The 16,661-nt window shown below is 42.7% G+C and overlaps 1 long non-coding RNA gene across 1 annotated transcript; it reads left to right on the forward strand.

The window, feature by feature from the left end:
- The first annotated feature begins 45 nt into the window (after positions 1-45).
- Positions 46-14,693, forward strand: LOC125403713 (uncharacterized). The gene is made up of 3 exons (XR_007233028.3): positions 46-360; positions 7,017-7,100; positions 13,932-14,693. It is a non-coding gene; the product is annotated as an uncharacterized LOC125403713 (long non-coding RNA).
- The last annotated feature ends 1,968 nt before the right edge of the window (positions 14,694-16,661 follow it).

The raw sequence follows: 16,661 nt of genomic DNA on the forward strand, positions 1-16,661 counted from the left end.
CTCTTGCCGGAACTCGGGCGTTTCCTCTCTCCTGGCGGGACTGTTTAGATGGATGAGGCAGAAAGCCCTGCGCTGTGCAGTAGCTAGGTTTCTGTCCTGTGCTACAGGTTCCCATCTCAGACGACTGGAAGGGCTTCCGGTGAGGACAGGCGAAGCCTGTGCGGCCACAGTGCCCTCAATGGTTTTTGTGGGTCGTCTGTAATACATTCTGATAGGCTTTCTCTGAGAACATGAAACGTCTGGTCCCTGTGGAGTTGTGGCTGTGCCCAGATGTATGTGGCATCTTGTGTGTTACCATGGAATTCCTGTCACCCGTCAGATGATGACTTCAGAACTCTGTCCCCGGGAACCCTCTCTGAGGTGAGGTCTGGTTCTAACCCGGGGCAGCAGTAAAGGAAACCTTTCCTGTAGAGTCTAGGCACTCAAATCGAGCAGGATGCCCCTTCTCTCCTGGTCACCATTCCCTGTACATGATGGATAATGGGGATAAGATTGGTAACGATCCCTGGCCTGACCAAGAAAAACCGGGCGTGTCACAGTTGTTTTTTTTCTACTCCCAGTTTTAGCCTTTGCCAGGTGAGTTGTCCAGAAAAGAGACAGAGTGCACAATGAACTACAAATAATAGTCAGGGTATGGCGGGCTTCCCTTTTCATATGCCTTCTGGAAATGTTTGCTTAGTGATAACTTGTCAGTTGGGAATATATTGTCTCCACTGAGAAAAGAATAGCAGTGCCTACTATTAGTTCCTAATTCTCAATCTACACCTAATGTTCACTTGTTGGAAAATTGACTCTACTTTCGCTTGTTGAACATTCATCTTTTTAAGTATGGAATTTGTTATTTTTTGTTGTTGTTTTGTTTTTTTAAAAAGATTTTTTTTTTATGTATAGTGTTCTGCTTGCATGCATGCCTGCACGACAGACAGAAGAGGGCACCAGATCTCATTACAGATGGCTGTGAGCCACCATGTGGTTGCTGGGAAGTGAATGCAGGACCTCTGGAAGATCAGCCAGTGCTTTTAACCTCTAAGCCATCTCTCCAGCCCCAAATTTGTTATTTTTTTTAAAAAAAACTTCTTTATTGAATCTTTTGGGGCTTCACATCATGCACCCCAATTCTATTCACTTCCTAGTCCCACCATATTCCTCTCCTCATCCCTGTTGCATCCCTCCCACACAAAAGAAAAGTGTAAACAAGCAAATAAGCAAACAAAGGCAAGAACAACAACAAACCCCCTCAATAAACCAAAACAGAACAAAACCCACATCGGAAACAGAAAAATCCCTGCTTCTCCTTTTCTCCCAACTCTCTCTCTCTCTCTGTCACCTCCTTGCCTGTCCTGATGGCATTGGAGGCTTCCGTGTGCCATATAGTATATCCCTTTCTCCAATCAGCTTGACTGGCAACTGTTCATTGCAATGAGTTCTGGTCTGGTTCAAGGCCTCTGGTTTTTGGTTCCCCATCCTCTCTGGATCCTCACTGGAGTCTCCTGTGGTGTCTGTGTCTTGGAGATCTTGCAGGTATTGTTCCACAGGACCAGTCCCTTCACAAGCTCCAGCAGGACCATGGTCGCCATGACGCACGCCAATGGCCAAAGTTTGTTATTTTAAATAAATGATTATTTTAGAAATTTCAAAACCCAGAAATTACCAAGAACAATTGACTAAGCAACTAATATTAATATTTTAATGAGTTTCATTATTGTGCCAATATCGGGTTATGCTTCATGTACCATTTGTAGCTTACAATTTCACTAAAAATACCATAAATCTTCTGTTAGCAAATGGTTTTGCTAAGTTCCATTTTAAAACGCACATATTTCTTTGTACGAGAGAGCCAGAGTTTATACTTTTCTTCAGCTCACTTGCATCAAACTTTAAATATTAAACATCTGTCAGAGGTTGGCGTGAAGGCTCAGCAGTTAAGAACATCCATTGCTCTTGCAGAGGACCCTGGTTTGATTCCCAGCGACCACATAGTGGCTCACAGCTATGTGTAACAACTTCAGTCTCAGGAGATCCAATACCCTCTTCTGGCTACAGCCAGCACCAGGCATGTACAGGGTACACATACATGCAAGGAAAATGTTTTTGTTTCATACACAGTTAAAATTTAAATTATTTTTTAAAAGACCTCTGTATCTCAAGATCATGCAACTATTGTCTATTGATTCCCAAAGTGATGAGTTTCAACTTCCCATTTGGATGATCTCCTTGTACCTGATTTTTGTGTATGCTAGAAAGTAAGGTCAGGTCTCCCCACCTTATTAATTCCCCTTTTTTCAAATCAGATATTGCAAAATCTTTTGGGTTCTCATTAATCTGCAAATGCATGTAGTATCTCTATATGTATGAATATAATTCAGAGCCTGTTATTCTATTCCATTGGTCTAAGCACTGGGGTAGAGGTCAGTGATAATGCACTTGCCTCACCTGCCCAAGGCTCTGAGTTTGAGCTCCAGCACTGAATAACTGAAGAAACCATTTCCATTGGTTTATTTGTATGTTCTTGTACCAGTCTTGATTATGTTAGCTCTTCCCCTTCAGAAGGTAATCTGCCTTTGATTCCTCTTGCCGTCTTAAGAACTGTCTCTTATTTTCTGTTGTGTTAGGGATAGGTGCCTACTAGAAAATCTTCAGTTACTATCTCTTTAGATTGCCCCTGTGCAGGGGTCTCGTTGACCTTCACAGGCAGCAGAGAGATGAGCCATGAAAGGGAAGAAGGCAGTTTGGTGTAACACGGCTCAGAAGCCAGTGTTGGTTCGAATTTCAGGAGTATGACACTGAGTTGTTTATTTTAGGTGTATGTAAACACGCCATAACCTGGTGAAAACTGTTCTTGTGATGTTTAACTCAATCGAGTGCAAAGTCTCTTTGAGGAACAAAGTAAGCTAAATACAGATTAGATGTGACTGCATCAAACTTTTTGTAGAGTTTCCACTACACCTTCCATAAACATAGTTGTATAGATTGCCTGAAAAAAATCAAGTTTTAGAGAACGGTCTGGTGTGGTCTTTGACCACACAAATTTTAAAGTTTACCAGGCTAAAAAGCACATCACTCCAGTCTTTTGGGCAGAAAACGAGTTTCTGATTCCTTTCCTTGAAGGAACAACTGTGTGTTTTTAAAATTCCAGGTTCCCTAGCTAGGTGCTGCATGTCTTTAATCCCAGCACTCGGAGGAAGGTGGATCTCTGTGAGTCCAAGGCCAGCCTGGTCTACCAAGCCAAGGCTACCCAGAGAAACCCTGTCTCAAAAAAAAAAATCCAGGTTCCCCTCCTGCGAGCCTGTGAGCCCAAAGACCCCTACCTTGTTTTCTATCCTCCCTTCCCTAAAGCTATAAATAAGCATAGGTTAAAATTTCATGTGTGTGTGTGTGTGTGTGTCTGTGTCTCTGTGTGTCTGTGTCTGTGTGTGTAGAGAGAGTGAGCACACATGTGAAGGGCAGAGATTGACTTCTGAGTGTCTTTCTCATTTTCTTTCTCCCTTATTTTTTGAGATAGAATCTCTCACTGAATCTAGATCTTGCGATATTGGGTAGGCCAGTTGGCCAGGAAGCCCTGGGAATCTGCTTGTCTTCACCCTCACTCTAATGCTTGAGTTATAGGGGCACACTGCCACACTCAACTTTTTCTTTAAATATGGGTGCTCTAGTGTCTGGTCTCCTATAGATAATAACTTAATATTGTTTTGTAGGTATTAACAAAGCACTTTGATAACAGAAAAAACAAGGTTAAAGATTAGAAAAGAAGAGGCTGGAGAGATGGGTCAGCGGTTAAGAGCACTGGCTCCTCTAACAGAGGACCCTGGGTTTGGCGCTCAGCACCCATATGGTAGATCACAACTGTCTGTAACTCCAATTCCAGAAGGATTCAGTGCCTTTTTCTGGTCCTTTGCATGTACTACATGTACATGGTACATAACTTACATGCAGTCAAAACACCCATCCACATAAAATAAAAAAAAAAATAAAAACTCAAAAAAAATTTAATTAGAAAAGAAAGTGTAGCCAGGCAGTGATGATGCATGCCATTAATCCCAGCACTCAGGAGGCAGAGGAAGGCAGATCTCTGAGTTTGAGGTCAGACTGATCTACAGAGCAAGTTCCAGAACAGCCAGGGCTGTTATATAGAAAAACCTAGTTTCAAAAAACAAAACAAAACAAAGGAAGAAAAGAGAGGAGGGAAGAAAGAAAGAAAAGAAGGTGCTGGAGAGATAGCTCAGCAGACTGCTTGCTCCACAATCGGGACCCTTAGATTTAGTAATTGACTAGGACAACCGACATGGAAACCTATGCAGTGGTGTACCACATAGCAATGCTTTGGTCAACTACAAGCCTCATGTACAAAAGTGGTTCCATAAAATTAAAGTGGAATGGAAAAATCCTGTTGCCTGGTATTTTCTTTTTTATATATTTTCCATGCTTGCCAACAGACTATTGTGTTGAAATTGCCTAGTTTTTAATATAATAACATACAGCATAAGTTTGTAGCATAGGAACAATAAGCTGTACTATATGGAAGTTCACTCAATGATGTACAATGAAACCACCTAGAAGTGTGGTTCTCAGAATATATCCTTGCTGCTAAGCAATGTGGCTATACTTGAGATTGTAGTCTTTTTTTTTTCTACAACCCTTTTATTCTTTAAAACATTTTTTTTGAGATTGTAGTCTTATTGTGAGAGCTAAAACAATGGAGCAGGAAAATGGAAGAGCTGGTAGTCAAAGTATGGGAAACAAGTGTCAGAAAAGGGGTTCAAGGATCTTGCCTAACAAAATGCCTCAAATGAAAGGTTTATTCATTAGTATCTATATTGTAGAAATTTCTGCTGTCATGAAATTTTAAAATTCAAAAATTTAAATCAGTTTTACAACAATTGCAAAAATCCCTATAATTTAAAAGAACAGGAATATTTTAAATTAATATTTAATTAATTTTTCATTTCAGAAGTTTAAGACATGGTAGGGCTGGACAGATAACTTAGTGGGTACAGGTACTTTCTACCAACAACCTCAGAACCTTAGATCAATTCCGTAGAACAATGTAAGTAAGGATTGACTCCCATAAATTATCTTCTATCATCCATAAATTTAATACATGTTAAAAAATATGAAAATGATAGGCCCGCTTCCCAGTCCCACTTGTAGCTCTTAACTCTTGCTATTTTCCCTGTGTGTTAGTGTCTCCAGTTAATGTCCCTGTTCTTACTTTCTGATAAACATTTTCAAGCAACCTCTGGCTAGATATAAGCGGAGTGGGATTCTCCTACTGTGGCAGTTATTTGATGTTGCCGTGGTAGACATTTATATCATGGTTTTGCTTAGCTCACTGCAGCCCCTGTTTTTAGGATCACACAGATACTGTTAATCTGAGACAAATAATATGTAGACCTGGGATTCTTCCTAATACAGTTTTTGCTTTTCTGAAAGTGAATTGATTTGTTTCTCTATTTTCCTGGATTCATGTACATGGAGGGCTATTTTTCACAGCCTCTTAACTTTTCTATCAGTTGCCTGTAAATACTTTCCACATCTTCAGACACTCGTAAATCTTCCTTATAAAGTTTTCCTTTTATTCCTAGCTCTTGTTTTCCTGGTCTCCTGCCAGGAGTTGTCCTGAAACTTTCCTTTTACTGTGCTCAGATTTTATTCACCATTCCTGTTTCTAAATATATTTTTTCTTTTTCCTGATTTTAATATAAGATAGTCTAATAACTTCCTAAGAAAATTATAGTAGATATAATTTTGTAATTCCTTGTAGATTGAAAATTATACTTAAAAAAGATTTATATGTATAAGTATTTTGCCTGCTTGTATGGATATATACCATGTGTGTGCCTGAAAGACCACTGCAATTGAAGTTACAGGTAGTTGTGAGCCACCATGTAAGTACTGGGAACCAAACCTAGGTCGTCTACAGTTAAGTGCTCTTAACCACTAAGCCATCTCTACAGCCTCAAGAATTCTTAATTTAATCATTACAATAATTTGACTAAGTATAGAGTTATGAGCCAGAATTATTTTCCCTTTATAAGAGTAATAAAGGGATGATTTGTTTTCTTTAGGGTTCAAGTGCTGCTATTAAGAGGTCCATTTCCAGTCAGGTAATGGTGGCACACACCTTTAATCCCAGAACTCAAGAGGCTTAGTCAGGCAGATCTCTATGAGTTCAAGGCCAGCCTGGTCTACACAGAGTTAGTTCCAGGACAGCTAGGGCTATGCAGAGAAACCCTGTCTCAACCTTGTCTCCACCAAAAAACAAACAAACAAGCAAAAAAAACCCAAACAAACAAACAAAAAGTCCATTGCCACTTGTGGCTTGCCTTTTCTTCTTTGGAGCATTTTTAGATTTGTTTCTCTCTCACATTCTAAAACCTTACTAAAAATACACTATATTTTTGAAGCCCATTATATTTTTCTTTCTGTGGTTCAATGAAAAAGTAAGAGAAGAGAAGCAGCTCACTGGACTGGCTGCTTTCTATTTCATATCATTGGCAAAGTGCAGTCCGTTGCCCACACATAGACACACCCTTTGCTCACAGAAGACATGTCCTCTAGTAATAACATCACAGCCCTTCACTAGCTCCGTCCTTTCCTGCAGAGCCTCTGCTCCATCTTGTCTCTTTCCCACTGTGAAAGCATGCTTAGAGTTTCAGGGAATCACTGCTCTTTAGGGATGTGTCCATACACTTCCCTTGGGGATGGGAACATCTGGACTCTGCTCAGATGACTTTGTAGAAAGCAGTGATGTTGGAGAATTTCAGCCCCCCAGTTTCAGTGGGCAAGGACAACTACCCTCTGAAATTAGAGGCTGTGCTTGGGAAATCTCCTTTCTCTGCTGAATTTCTGCTCCCTCAAGGAATGGCTTGTGCTGAATGGAGTGAAATAGACAGCTTCATCTTCTTCATCTTTTTCTCTGTTCCTTTAGTGGCGTCTTTTCCTTGATTACAAGGGACTGAATCTGATTCTGGGACACCCACAGCATAACCATGTCTCATGTCTTTTCTTGTGAGCAGGACTTTCCAATTCTAAACCAGCTGTGATCTTATGGAAAGAGCCCTGGATGGTTGACAGAGAGCTGACCAGAAGCCTCTATTCAGGTAAGCAAGGGATGTTGAGTCCGTAAGCTTCTTCCTGGGACAAATGCCACATTAAAACATATGCCACATTTTTAATTATGTAACTTGACTATTCCCACCCTAAGAAGTGTGTGTGTGTCCTTTCCCTGTGCTATTTTTCATTTCATATTATTACAATTTAAATATTTTTGATCAGCTTGTCTATATTGAGCAGTTCATGTTTTGACTACTTTAAAAAGTAGAAATCTACTTTAAAAAGTAGAAATCAGGGCTGGGGTAAGGTGATTGTTAGGAAGGCATGTGGACCTGAGTTGGATCTTCATAATCCACAAACAAATGTGGGCATCGTGGTACAAGCTTGTAATCCTAGCACTGGAGATGCCGAGACTGGTAGATGCCTGGGATTTGATAGCTAGCCAGCCTAGCCTAACAGTTGAACACCAAGGCTAAAAAGAGACCCTTTCTCAAGAATAAGGTATATAGTAAGCTTGAGAAATGATACTTGAGACTGACCTCTGGCCTCCATGCATGCACGTGCACACACACACACCTAAATAACCATATATACACACAAAGTAAAAATCATTTTTATTTTAAAAGTTTAGGCCTGGCATGGAAGTACATGCCTTTGATTCAAGCACTCAGGAGGCAGATAGGCAGATCTTTGTGGCAGAATTCCCACTGGGCCACACCTGGCCTGGTGCTAGGGTGTTGTTAGCACATAGCCCTAATCCCTGCTGAACTGTACCTGGCCTAGCTCCAGAGTGCTTGCACCTAGCTCTAATCCATCCTTTGTTTAGCAGATATCTTTTGTCGCCTATGTGAATCTTATCTGACAGTTTCCCAAGGATACAAAGTCTATAGTTCAGGAAACCTGGAAAACTGGTCCCTGATGAATTGAGAGTTTGTTCTTGGCATTGTATTTTTGGAAGCTTCATTCAGGTTGTTTTGAGCATATGGAAATCAATTGGCTTAATTATAAAACAAACAAACAAAAAATGGAGAAAAATAAAAATGCCCTGAGTGAAGGGAAAGTGGTTCAGTCATTAAAGCCAAATACCCTTGCAGCTACAAAAGGCTAAATTCATTTTTAAAGTGTTTCTGAGTCCTAACACCCATGTCACAACATCGACGACAGATCTTTTTATGTTCAAGGCCAGTCCAGTCTACATAGTGAGTTCCAGGCCAGTCAGGACTGTATTAGTGAGACCTTACCTGAAAAAAAATTAAGTGTAACATATATTCAGAAAATGAAATGGTTATGAACTTGTTAGGAATATTTCTTAATGCGAGCTCCCTGTTGACGCAAAATTCCCAATCAAGCCTAATCAAAACAAGCCAAATTAAGAAATATCCAGGTTTATTGTGAGTTCTGTGCTCTCGGGTGGCTCCGAAGGGAGGGAATCAGGAGGCAGCTTATGTGACCACCAGGAGGAAAGAAAAGGGACCACGTGTTCCTCTTTTCGGAGATCACTTAAATACCCTGGGGAAAAAGTATAAATATCCTGGCCTGCTGGGATTTGGAGTCCAGAGCAGGCCTGGGGACTGGAATAGATGCGAGGAACTGGGGCTTATGCTCCCAACTTGACATTCCAGACTCTTTGGATATAGGGGTGACAGAAAATTGGAATGGTAATTATGACAAACATTTAGGTTTTCTTTGGAGAAAAGGGCATAGACTCAAATCTGGCTACTTCCTGTGGGCTGCATGGGGAAGGGGAGAGCCAAGTGTCCACATTCAGCAAAGTGTGCCTGGAAAGGCATCCTGTCAGCTGTCATTCCGGAGATGCCGGCATTTGTTCCTTGAGGGAGGTGAGAAGGCAGGTGTCTAAGAAGAAAATATTGTTATTACCAAAGGTGAATATGCCAGAATGAGGAGCAGGTAGACCCTTCATTGTGGCATCCTGGAAAACTGGAGGGTGGAAGGTCCTGTCTGCTGGACAGACCAAGTGTCTTGAGTAGGTGCCCGCTTGAGCCTGGAGAGATGGTACCAGCATGGGTGTCCCAAGAGCTTGGCAGCCAAGAGGGTGGTGAGGATTACCGTGTGAGGTCCTGTCCATCGAGGTTCAAGAGACCTAGGAGTTAACTGTTTGAGGAGTACTCTGTCCTCTGGGGAGAGAAGGACAGGTTAAGGGGCATTAGGGTCTACTGATGTGGTGGCAGGGAGACAACGTGTAAATAGAGAAGGGACCTTAAAAAGGAGAGGTAGGGTAGGGACCCCGCCAGTGGAGGAGTTTGAACTGGGAGGTGATGGTTAAGGAGAAAGGACCTGCCATAAAGCAGCTCAAAAGGGCTCAGGCCTGTAGGAGAATGTGGGGTGGCCCTGAGGCGAGGGCCAAGATAACCTGAGTTCAAGGGAGAGCTTGGTTAGTTGTTGTTTGATGAGTCCCATTGTCCAGGAGATGTTGAGAGCTTCTGACACCAGCTTCATGACTCTGAGCCATCACACCTGCTGTTTCCCTGAAGACCAGAAACGTTTCTATCCATCCTGTAAAAGTGTCCACAAGTGTTAAGAGATAACAGAGTTTTTTATGAGTAGGCATATGGGTGAAATTAACCTGCCAATCTTTGCCCGGTTGGTGTCCACAAAGCTAGTGTATGTGGAGAGTTCCTTGTTGGTTGGCCTGGGCACACATCTGGCAGGAGGAGTGAACCTGTAAAATAGAATCTTGGAGATGGGTGGGGTTAAAAGGGGCTCCAAGAAGTGGAACAAAGCTTTGGGGAAGTGGCTAAGGATTTCTCCACCCAGTGAAGGTGCTGGTCAAGCAGGTATCACTAAGAAAGAATGAGAGAAAAATTGTCCTGCAAGAATGCAGGGCAGTGGCAAAATTTTAAGTGGGGAGGAATGGGTCCCATCTACCCCCATAGCTGAAACTTAAGTCCCGAGTGAGAATAAAAGTAATGGACTTACCCGCCATTTGAGTTTGACCCTAGGCTCGTAGAGGGTTATGGGATATACCAAATCTGAGCAGCATCAATCCTCTGCAAGGCTGAGACGTTTGAAGGCTGGCACAGTTTCACTTGCTGATGGTGATGAGGTCGGGCTCTGTGACTTGGCATAGAGGACAAGCCTGCATGGGGGGGCATTGTGATTTCCAGTGTCCAGGTTGCTGGCAGATAGGGCACAACCTCGGAGCAGGTGTAGTGCAATATCATGCCACGTGACCATTTAGGTCACACTTGATAGAGCCCTGTGCTTGGCTTCCCTTGTCCCCCTTCCTGTGACCTTAGGGCAGCTGCTAAGGCCTGGGCCTGTAGATTGTTGTAGCTCTGTCTGTCAGGAAGAGTCAGCTTATTTTTCTCGGGCATTAAAAACTTTAAAGGCCATTTTCACCAATTTTCATAAAGGAGTTTGGGGACCCTCCTCAACCTTTCTTAACTCCTTCCTAATATCTGGTACTGACTAAGAGATAAAATGGGTAAGCAAAAGGATTAGTAGAAAAGGAACCTAGCCATTTTTCTAACTGAGAGAGATTTGGAAGAGAAAAGGGAGCATGGGAGGGGCTAGCCCAGTGTGCAGAAGGGGTCAGGAGTGCAGCGGTGAGGCAGGAGAGGGAGGGGAAGGTGGAAGTTGACCCTGAACCTCCCAATTGGGAAAGGGAAGGGAAAGAATGTTGCTCCATAGGAGGGGGTTGGGAAGTGTGGGCTTAAGGGAGTGGTGGAGGGGCCAGTACCTCTGGCACCATGGTGGTGTGAGACACTGGCTACTAAGAGGCGGGGTGAGAGTGCAGAGACCAAAAACCATGGACATATATATGCTCTGTTCATTTGTATCAGACAGGCTCAATTTAAAAAGATTTTTGTAAGAGGCATTACAGGGGTAACAGTGGACCTGGCTTTGAACTGTAAGTGCCCATTTTAGAGTCTATGTCCAACCATGTGACTTAAGTCCATTTCAGTACGTCAGCCAAAATGTCTCTTAGGTCTAAAAGGGGCCTCGGAGATTGACTGCCTCAGCCAAGCCTGGTCCCACACATTTGACCGCTGCTGGGAATCAACGCTGCACACCATGGTAAAATGTGTGAAGTAAGCTTTGGGAGTTGTTCTTTTTGTCCTTTAAAAAAATATAATGCTAGCATGTTCCCCAGCGGAGCCAGGCAGAGGCTGCTGCCAGAGCGGAGCAGGTTCCCCACCGCTACAGGCTGATACCAGCCATGCGGCTGGGAGAGTCAGGTGGGCAGGTGAGCAGACGGTGGAGTAAATAGACATAAGGCTAAACATAAAGCTAAACATTTATTACTTAAAGAAGAGGCAGAGAGACAGAGAGACATAAAGACACGTGTGCACACGCCGAGAGAGGGGACAGAAGGAAGGGGTTAAGATGGCGACGAGGGGGTCACAAGTGGCTGGGAGTGGGTGTGGCTTGCCCCTTAAAGGGACCAGACCAAAAGGAATAACAGTTCTAATGCTAATTGTGTCTGTTTCTTATCCCCAGTAATGGTTGTATGAAAGCATTCACTTCACGTATATTATCATGTAATACAGTGGCATAGGATTTACCTAGCACATACAGACTCTTGCTTTAGTCCCCAGCACCACAAAAACAAATAGACAAAATAGCCCAAATATAGTGCTAGAGTGCTTATATTATTCCTGAAAGATTCATGGTGGCTGTGACCCTGGTAGGTCCCCTGGTAGGTGGGAGACCACGTTGAGTGGGAGACAGATGCGCCATGTGGAGAGAGCTTGGGTATAGAGTTTATTTAGTGGTTATTGAAAAGAGTATATGGATAGGGGATTATGGAGTAGAAGGAAGAAAAAATAGAGAGAGAGAGAAAGAGAGAGAGAGAGAGAGAGAGGAAGGCAGAGTCAAGGAGAGAGAGGCAGAAGTTACTTCTTCAGAAGAGGGCCTGCTGAGGAGAGAAGGGCTTGCCTGGGAGAGAAGCCACCCACCCATTGGGGATGGGCAGAGATTGTTTCTTAAAGGGACAGGGTACCCAGATGATAGGGAAGGTCAGCAAAATGATAACAACCTTGTTTGGATATGAGCTATACAACTGTTGGCTAAGAATTTAATAATTCAGTAATGTCTTGATCTGTATGAAGTTTTAAAAATCATATGCTTCTTTGATCAGCTCTCTTCATAAGCTCTTTTAATGTCTGCTTTGTCAGTGTTAAAAATTGCTTAGCCTTATTTGAGAACTACCTAAGCATTTAATTTTCTAGACATTGATATAGAATGCTGTGGGACAATGATCTTGTACTTTGTAAAGATTTGTCACTTTATTTTAATAAAACACTGATTGGCCAGTAGCCAGGCAGGAAGTATAGGTGGGGCAACAAGGTAGGAAGTAGAGGTGGGGCGACGAGAACAGGAGAACTCTGGGAAGAGGAAAAATTCAGTCTGCAGTCGTCACCCAAACACAGAGGAAGCAAGATGAGAATGCTTCGCTGATGAAAGGTACCAAGCCACGTGGCTAGACAAGAATTATGGGCTAATTTAAGACGTAAGAATTAGTTAACAGGAAACCTGAGCTAATAGACCAACCAGTTTATGATTAATGTAGACCTCTGTGTGTTTCTTTGGGACCAAACGGCTGAGGGACTGGGTGGGACAGAAACCTCTGTCAACAATAGAATGCATGGTAACTTCTATCCCAGCAAAGACAGGTGTTAAAACAGAGGCAGGGAAAAAATGAACACGCAATAGGAAACTTTAATATGGGGACTTTCCCACATGAACAAGAGAAGGGAGACAAGAAAAAGGTATGGAAAAGTGATGTAGAAACAGGTCTGGCAAAGAGAGACATTAGCCCATCAGGGAAAAGAACAGGCTATTTTTTGTTTTGTTTAAGTTTTGAGACAGGGTCTTGTCTTTTTCCCAGTAGTGAGACTATGTCACCATGTCTGGGTGTGATAGGTTCTTTTCTTTTTTCTTCAGGTTTCTGGAGTGATCTTGGGTCAGGTAATTATCTTCTATTCATGAATAGCATTTTAAAGAAGTTTCTTCCCTTGTAAGATTAGGAGTGGGGCACTGATGAGGTGGTTCTGCAGTTAATAGCACTTGCTGCTTTTCCAGAGGACTTGGGTTCAGTCCCCAGCATCTACATCAGATGACTGAAAGTTGTCTGTAACTCCAATTCCTGAGTATCTGACGCTTTCTTCCCCTCTTCTGAATTCCACAAGCACCTGCACACATGTGGTACATGTACATATACACAAAATCACACACACACACACACACACACACACACATCTTGCAAGGGAGGTCCCACTTGTTTGTTCTGGCTGCCCGGCTAACTTAGCCCCGAAATAACCACATAGAAATTGTATTAATTAAGTCACTGCTTTAATATTAGGCCCATTAGCTCTAACTTCTTATTGGCTAACTCTACATATTATTTAACCTTTTTCTATTAATCTGCATATCACCATGAGGTCATGGCCTACCAGCAAAGTCTCAGCATGTCTATCTCTGGTGGTGAGTCCATGGCTTCTCCTCTCTCTGCTTTCTTCCTCCCAGAATTCAATTCTGTCTTCTCTCTGCCTACCTAAGTTCTGCCCTTTCAGGCCAAGGTAGTTTCTTTATTCATTAACCAATACAAGCAACACACAGAGGGGACTCCCACATCACACATACACATAATAGTATATTTATAATTTTTTTCATGTAAAATACAATTTAGTGGATGGTTCTTTTCGGGAAACCTTATGACATCTAGTAGGCTTTTATCTCTGAGCTAAGAGTAGGAAGATAGGAAGGCATGCTCCATATGTTGTCAGCAGTAGAAAGAAGGGACAGATTTTAATTTTTATAAAGAAAGGAACCAATTATTCCTTCTGTTTCTTTTTCAGAATTGAACTTCCCCAGAAGAGGAAGAATTTAATATGTGCCTCTTTATTTTCTTTCAGCTCTGGAATTGATGTGTGAAGCCAAGATATTGTCACTAAAGAACAGACATGTTAGTCAAGTATAACTAAAGACATGCTCACTGTTAGTCAACATGCATTTCTTACTCCATACAAAAAGCTAACCATGAAGATAAATCCTATAAATGTAAGACACATGGGCAGACTTTCAATCAGAACTTAGAACTAATATAGCACCAGAGAATTCATACTAGTGGAAAATCCTATGAATATGAGGAGTGTGGGAAAGCCTTTAGTCAACATCAGTGTGCTTATACTAGTGAAAAACCTGATAAATGTAGAGTGTGGCAAGACATTTAGTTGTAGTTTATGTTTTCCCCAACATCAAAGGATTCACACTGGCAAGAAACTCTATAAATATAAAGAATGTGGAAAAACTTTAATGACTTCTCAAACCTTAATGATCATCAAATCCACACAGGAGAGAAACCTTATGGGTGTAGAGTCTGTGGGAAAGCCTTTACTAAATGTTCACAACTTTTTCCACATCTGAGAATTCATACCGGTGAGAAACCTTATGAATGCCAGGAGTGTGGAAAGACCTTCGATGGTGGCTCCGCGCTTACTAATCATCACAGAATCCATTTTGGTGAGAAACTATGAATGTAAAGAATATGGACGGGCCTTTATTCAGAGTCGAAACTTCTTCAACATCAGAGAATCCTACAAATGAAAGACCATATGAATGTAATGAATGTGGGAAGACTTCTAATAAAGGTTTAAACCTTACCTGACATCAGAGGATTCACATGGTGAGAAACCTTATGACTGTCAAGAGTGTGGAAAGGCCTTCTGTAATTGCTCAGACTTCATTCTCCATGAAGAAGTTCACATTAGGTAAACAGGAAGTAAGACACTTTTAAAAATCAGATTTTTCAAAGCAGATAATGAAAGCAGACCAGGACATGTAGGTTCTTCTTGTGCCTACCTTAACAAAGAACTATGTATCAGTTTGGTTTATTAAAAAAACAGAAATTTGTAATCATATTTTTGGATCCCAGAATCTCAAGAAGGTGCTGGCAAGGTTAATCCTTTCTGAGAAGTCTACAAATATTTTTTGTATTTCTTCTATGTAGAGGGTATTAGGTACTTGGGACCATAGATAGGCAACTAGGGAAACCAAGAATGTTAAACACAGAGGCTTTTCTTTTCATCAGGGGCTATGTATACCTGTTTACACCTGGAAAGCTGAGGATGGTTTTATTTTCTAGCCTGGTGATGAGGCCTGGTCTCATCTAAATCCCCTAGACTATTGTGTTTTTGCATCCTAGACTCTTCTTCCCTAAATTTTGAGCATTCTTTCTTGGTCAATAAGACACATACTTATGGGAGATGTCACTTGTACTTTACCACAGTCTGGGTAACTTCTGTGTTATCTGTAGGGCCAGGCTGCTCCTCACTCCCAGAGGCTATTATGTTTACCTCACTCATTCTCCCTAGATACTTTTCTTGAGTGTTATTTTCTGCCCCATGCTATCATCTCGCCAGCAAGAACCACGTGGGACACTAGGATCCTTCTGCAGAGAAGCTTTAATGCATCTTGAGAGAGAGAGCATAAGCTAACATGACAGAGACCCAGGACGAAGTGAACCCAGCCCTTATAAAGGAAACAGTCCTCGCTTCGGACGTGTCACCCTTGGATTGGCCCGCTGCCCATTATCCCAGGTGATGCCTCGGGAGTAGGTGGAGACGCAGCAGTGGAAAGTTACCAAACACGTGTGCGTTACCTAGTTCACCTGGCAGTGGAACCGGATGCCAGCGCCATCTTGTAATGGAGTATGTGGTTGGGGTCCTCTACATCTCCCCCTTTTTTTTTTTACTTCTTTGCAGAAAGGAAACTCCCTCAGAAGGCAAGGATAGAGGTCGCACTTCCCAAAGTGGAAACATTAAAATGGGCTTGCATGGATCTGCCCCCTAGGTTCATGACACCTGGAACTTATCTGGCCTGCCCTCTGCCATTTTTCTGGGAAAGGGAATATGCGGCAGGAAACCCTTATGCAGGGTGACATATCTCTCAGAGAGGGCCATTCTCTGTGCGATGCTCTTCAGCTCGACAACCTTCAGGGCTAGCTAAGCCAAACACTCCACCCTGTGCCATGGACCACTGTCCTAGGGGTGCAGGAGCTGGTTGGCATAAACCTTACTGCTTCAGCATAGATAACCACACATCAGTAGAGGCTCCCTGCTCTAGGGCAGCCAGCGCTTGTGCAAATAACCACTTTGTCCCTACGACTTTGGGATTTGAGTCAGCAGACCATCCAGAGGAGAAACACTATTCCGCAGCATAGGGCTGCTCCAAACATTCCCACCCCCACCCATTCTTTGAAGTAGGAGATGAAGGACACGACCCAGGACTGGAATCCTACGGCCAAGCTTATAAATCATCTCTAGGAAGGTAGGGGAGCCCCAGAGTCTTATTGGTTGTAAAAAACCAAGGAAACACCGCCACTCTATGGCTGACTGGTGTTGGCTTTGGGAAGGCTGAGAGTATCCCCCATCGGTGTTCCATCACAACCGCTGTCATCCGTCCGCAAAATGGCAGGAGGAACAGCAGCCAAATCCTCAGGCGAGTCCGCGTGTTGTGGGTCACTCTTCACCGTTCGGGTCAGTCTCTCCGGCACCCAGAATGGGCTTTCTTGATCCTGTGGGAAGACACAAACAGCTCCCCTGGATCTCAATAGAATGGGATCCGGGCCTTTCCATTCATTTGAA

The sequence above is a fragment of the Myodes glareolus genome, chromosome 1 (assembly GCF_982192425.1).
Source record: "Myodes glareolus chromosome 1, mMyoGla1.1, whole genome shotgun sequence".
NCBI lineage: Eukaryota > Metazoa > Chordata > Mammalia > Rodentia > Cricetidae > Myodes > Myodes glareolus.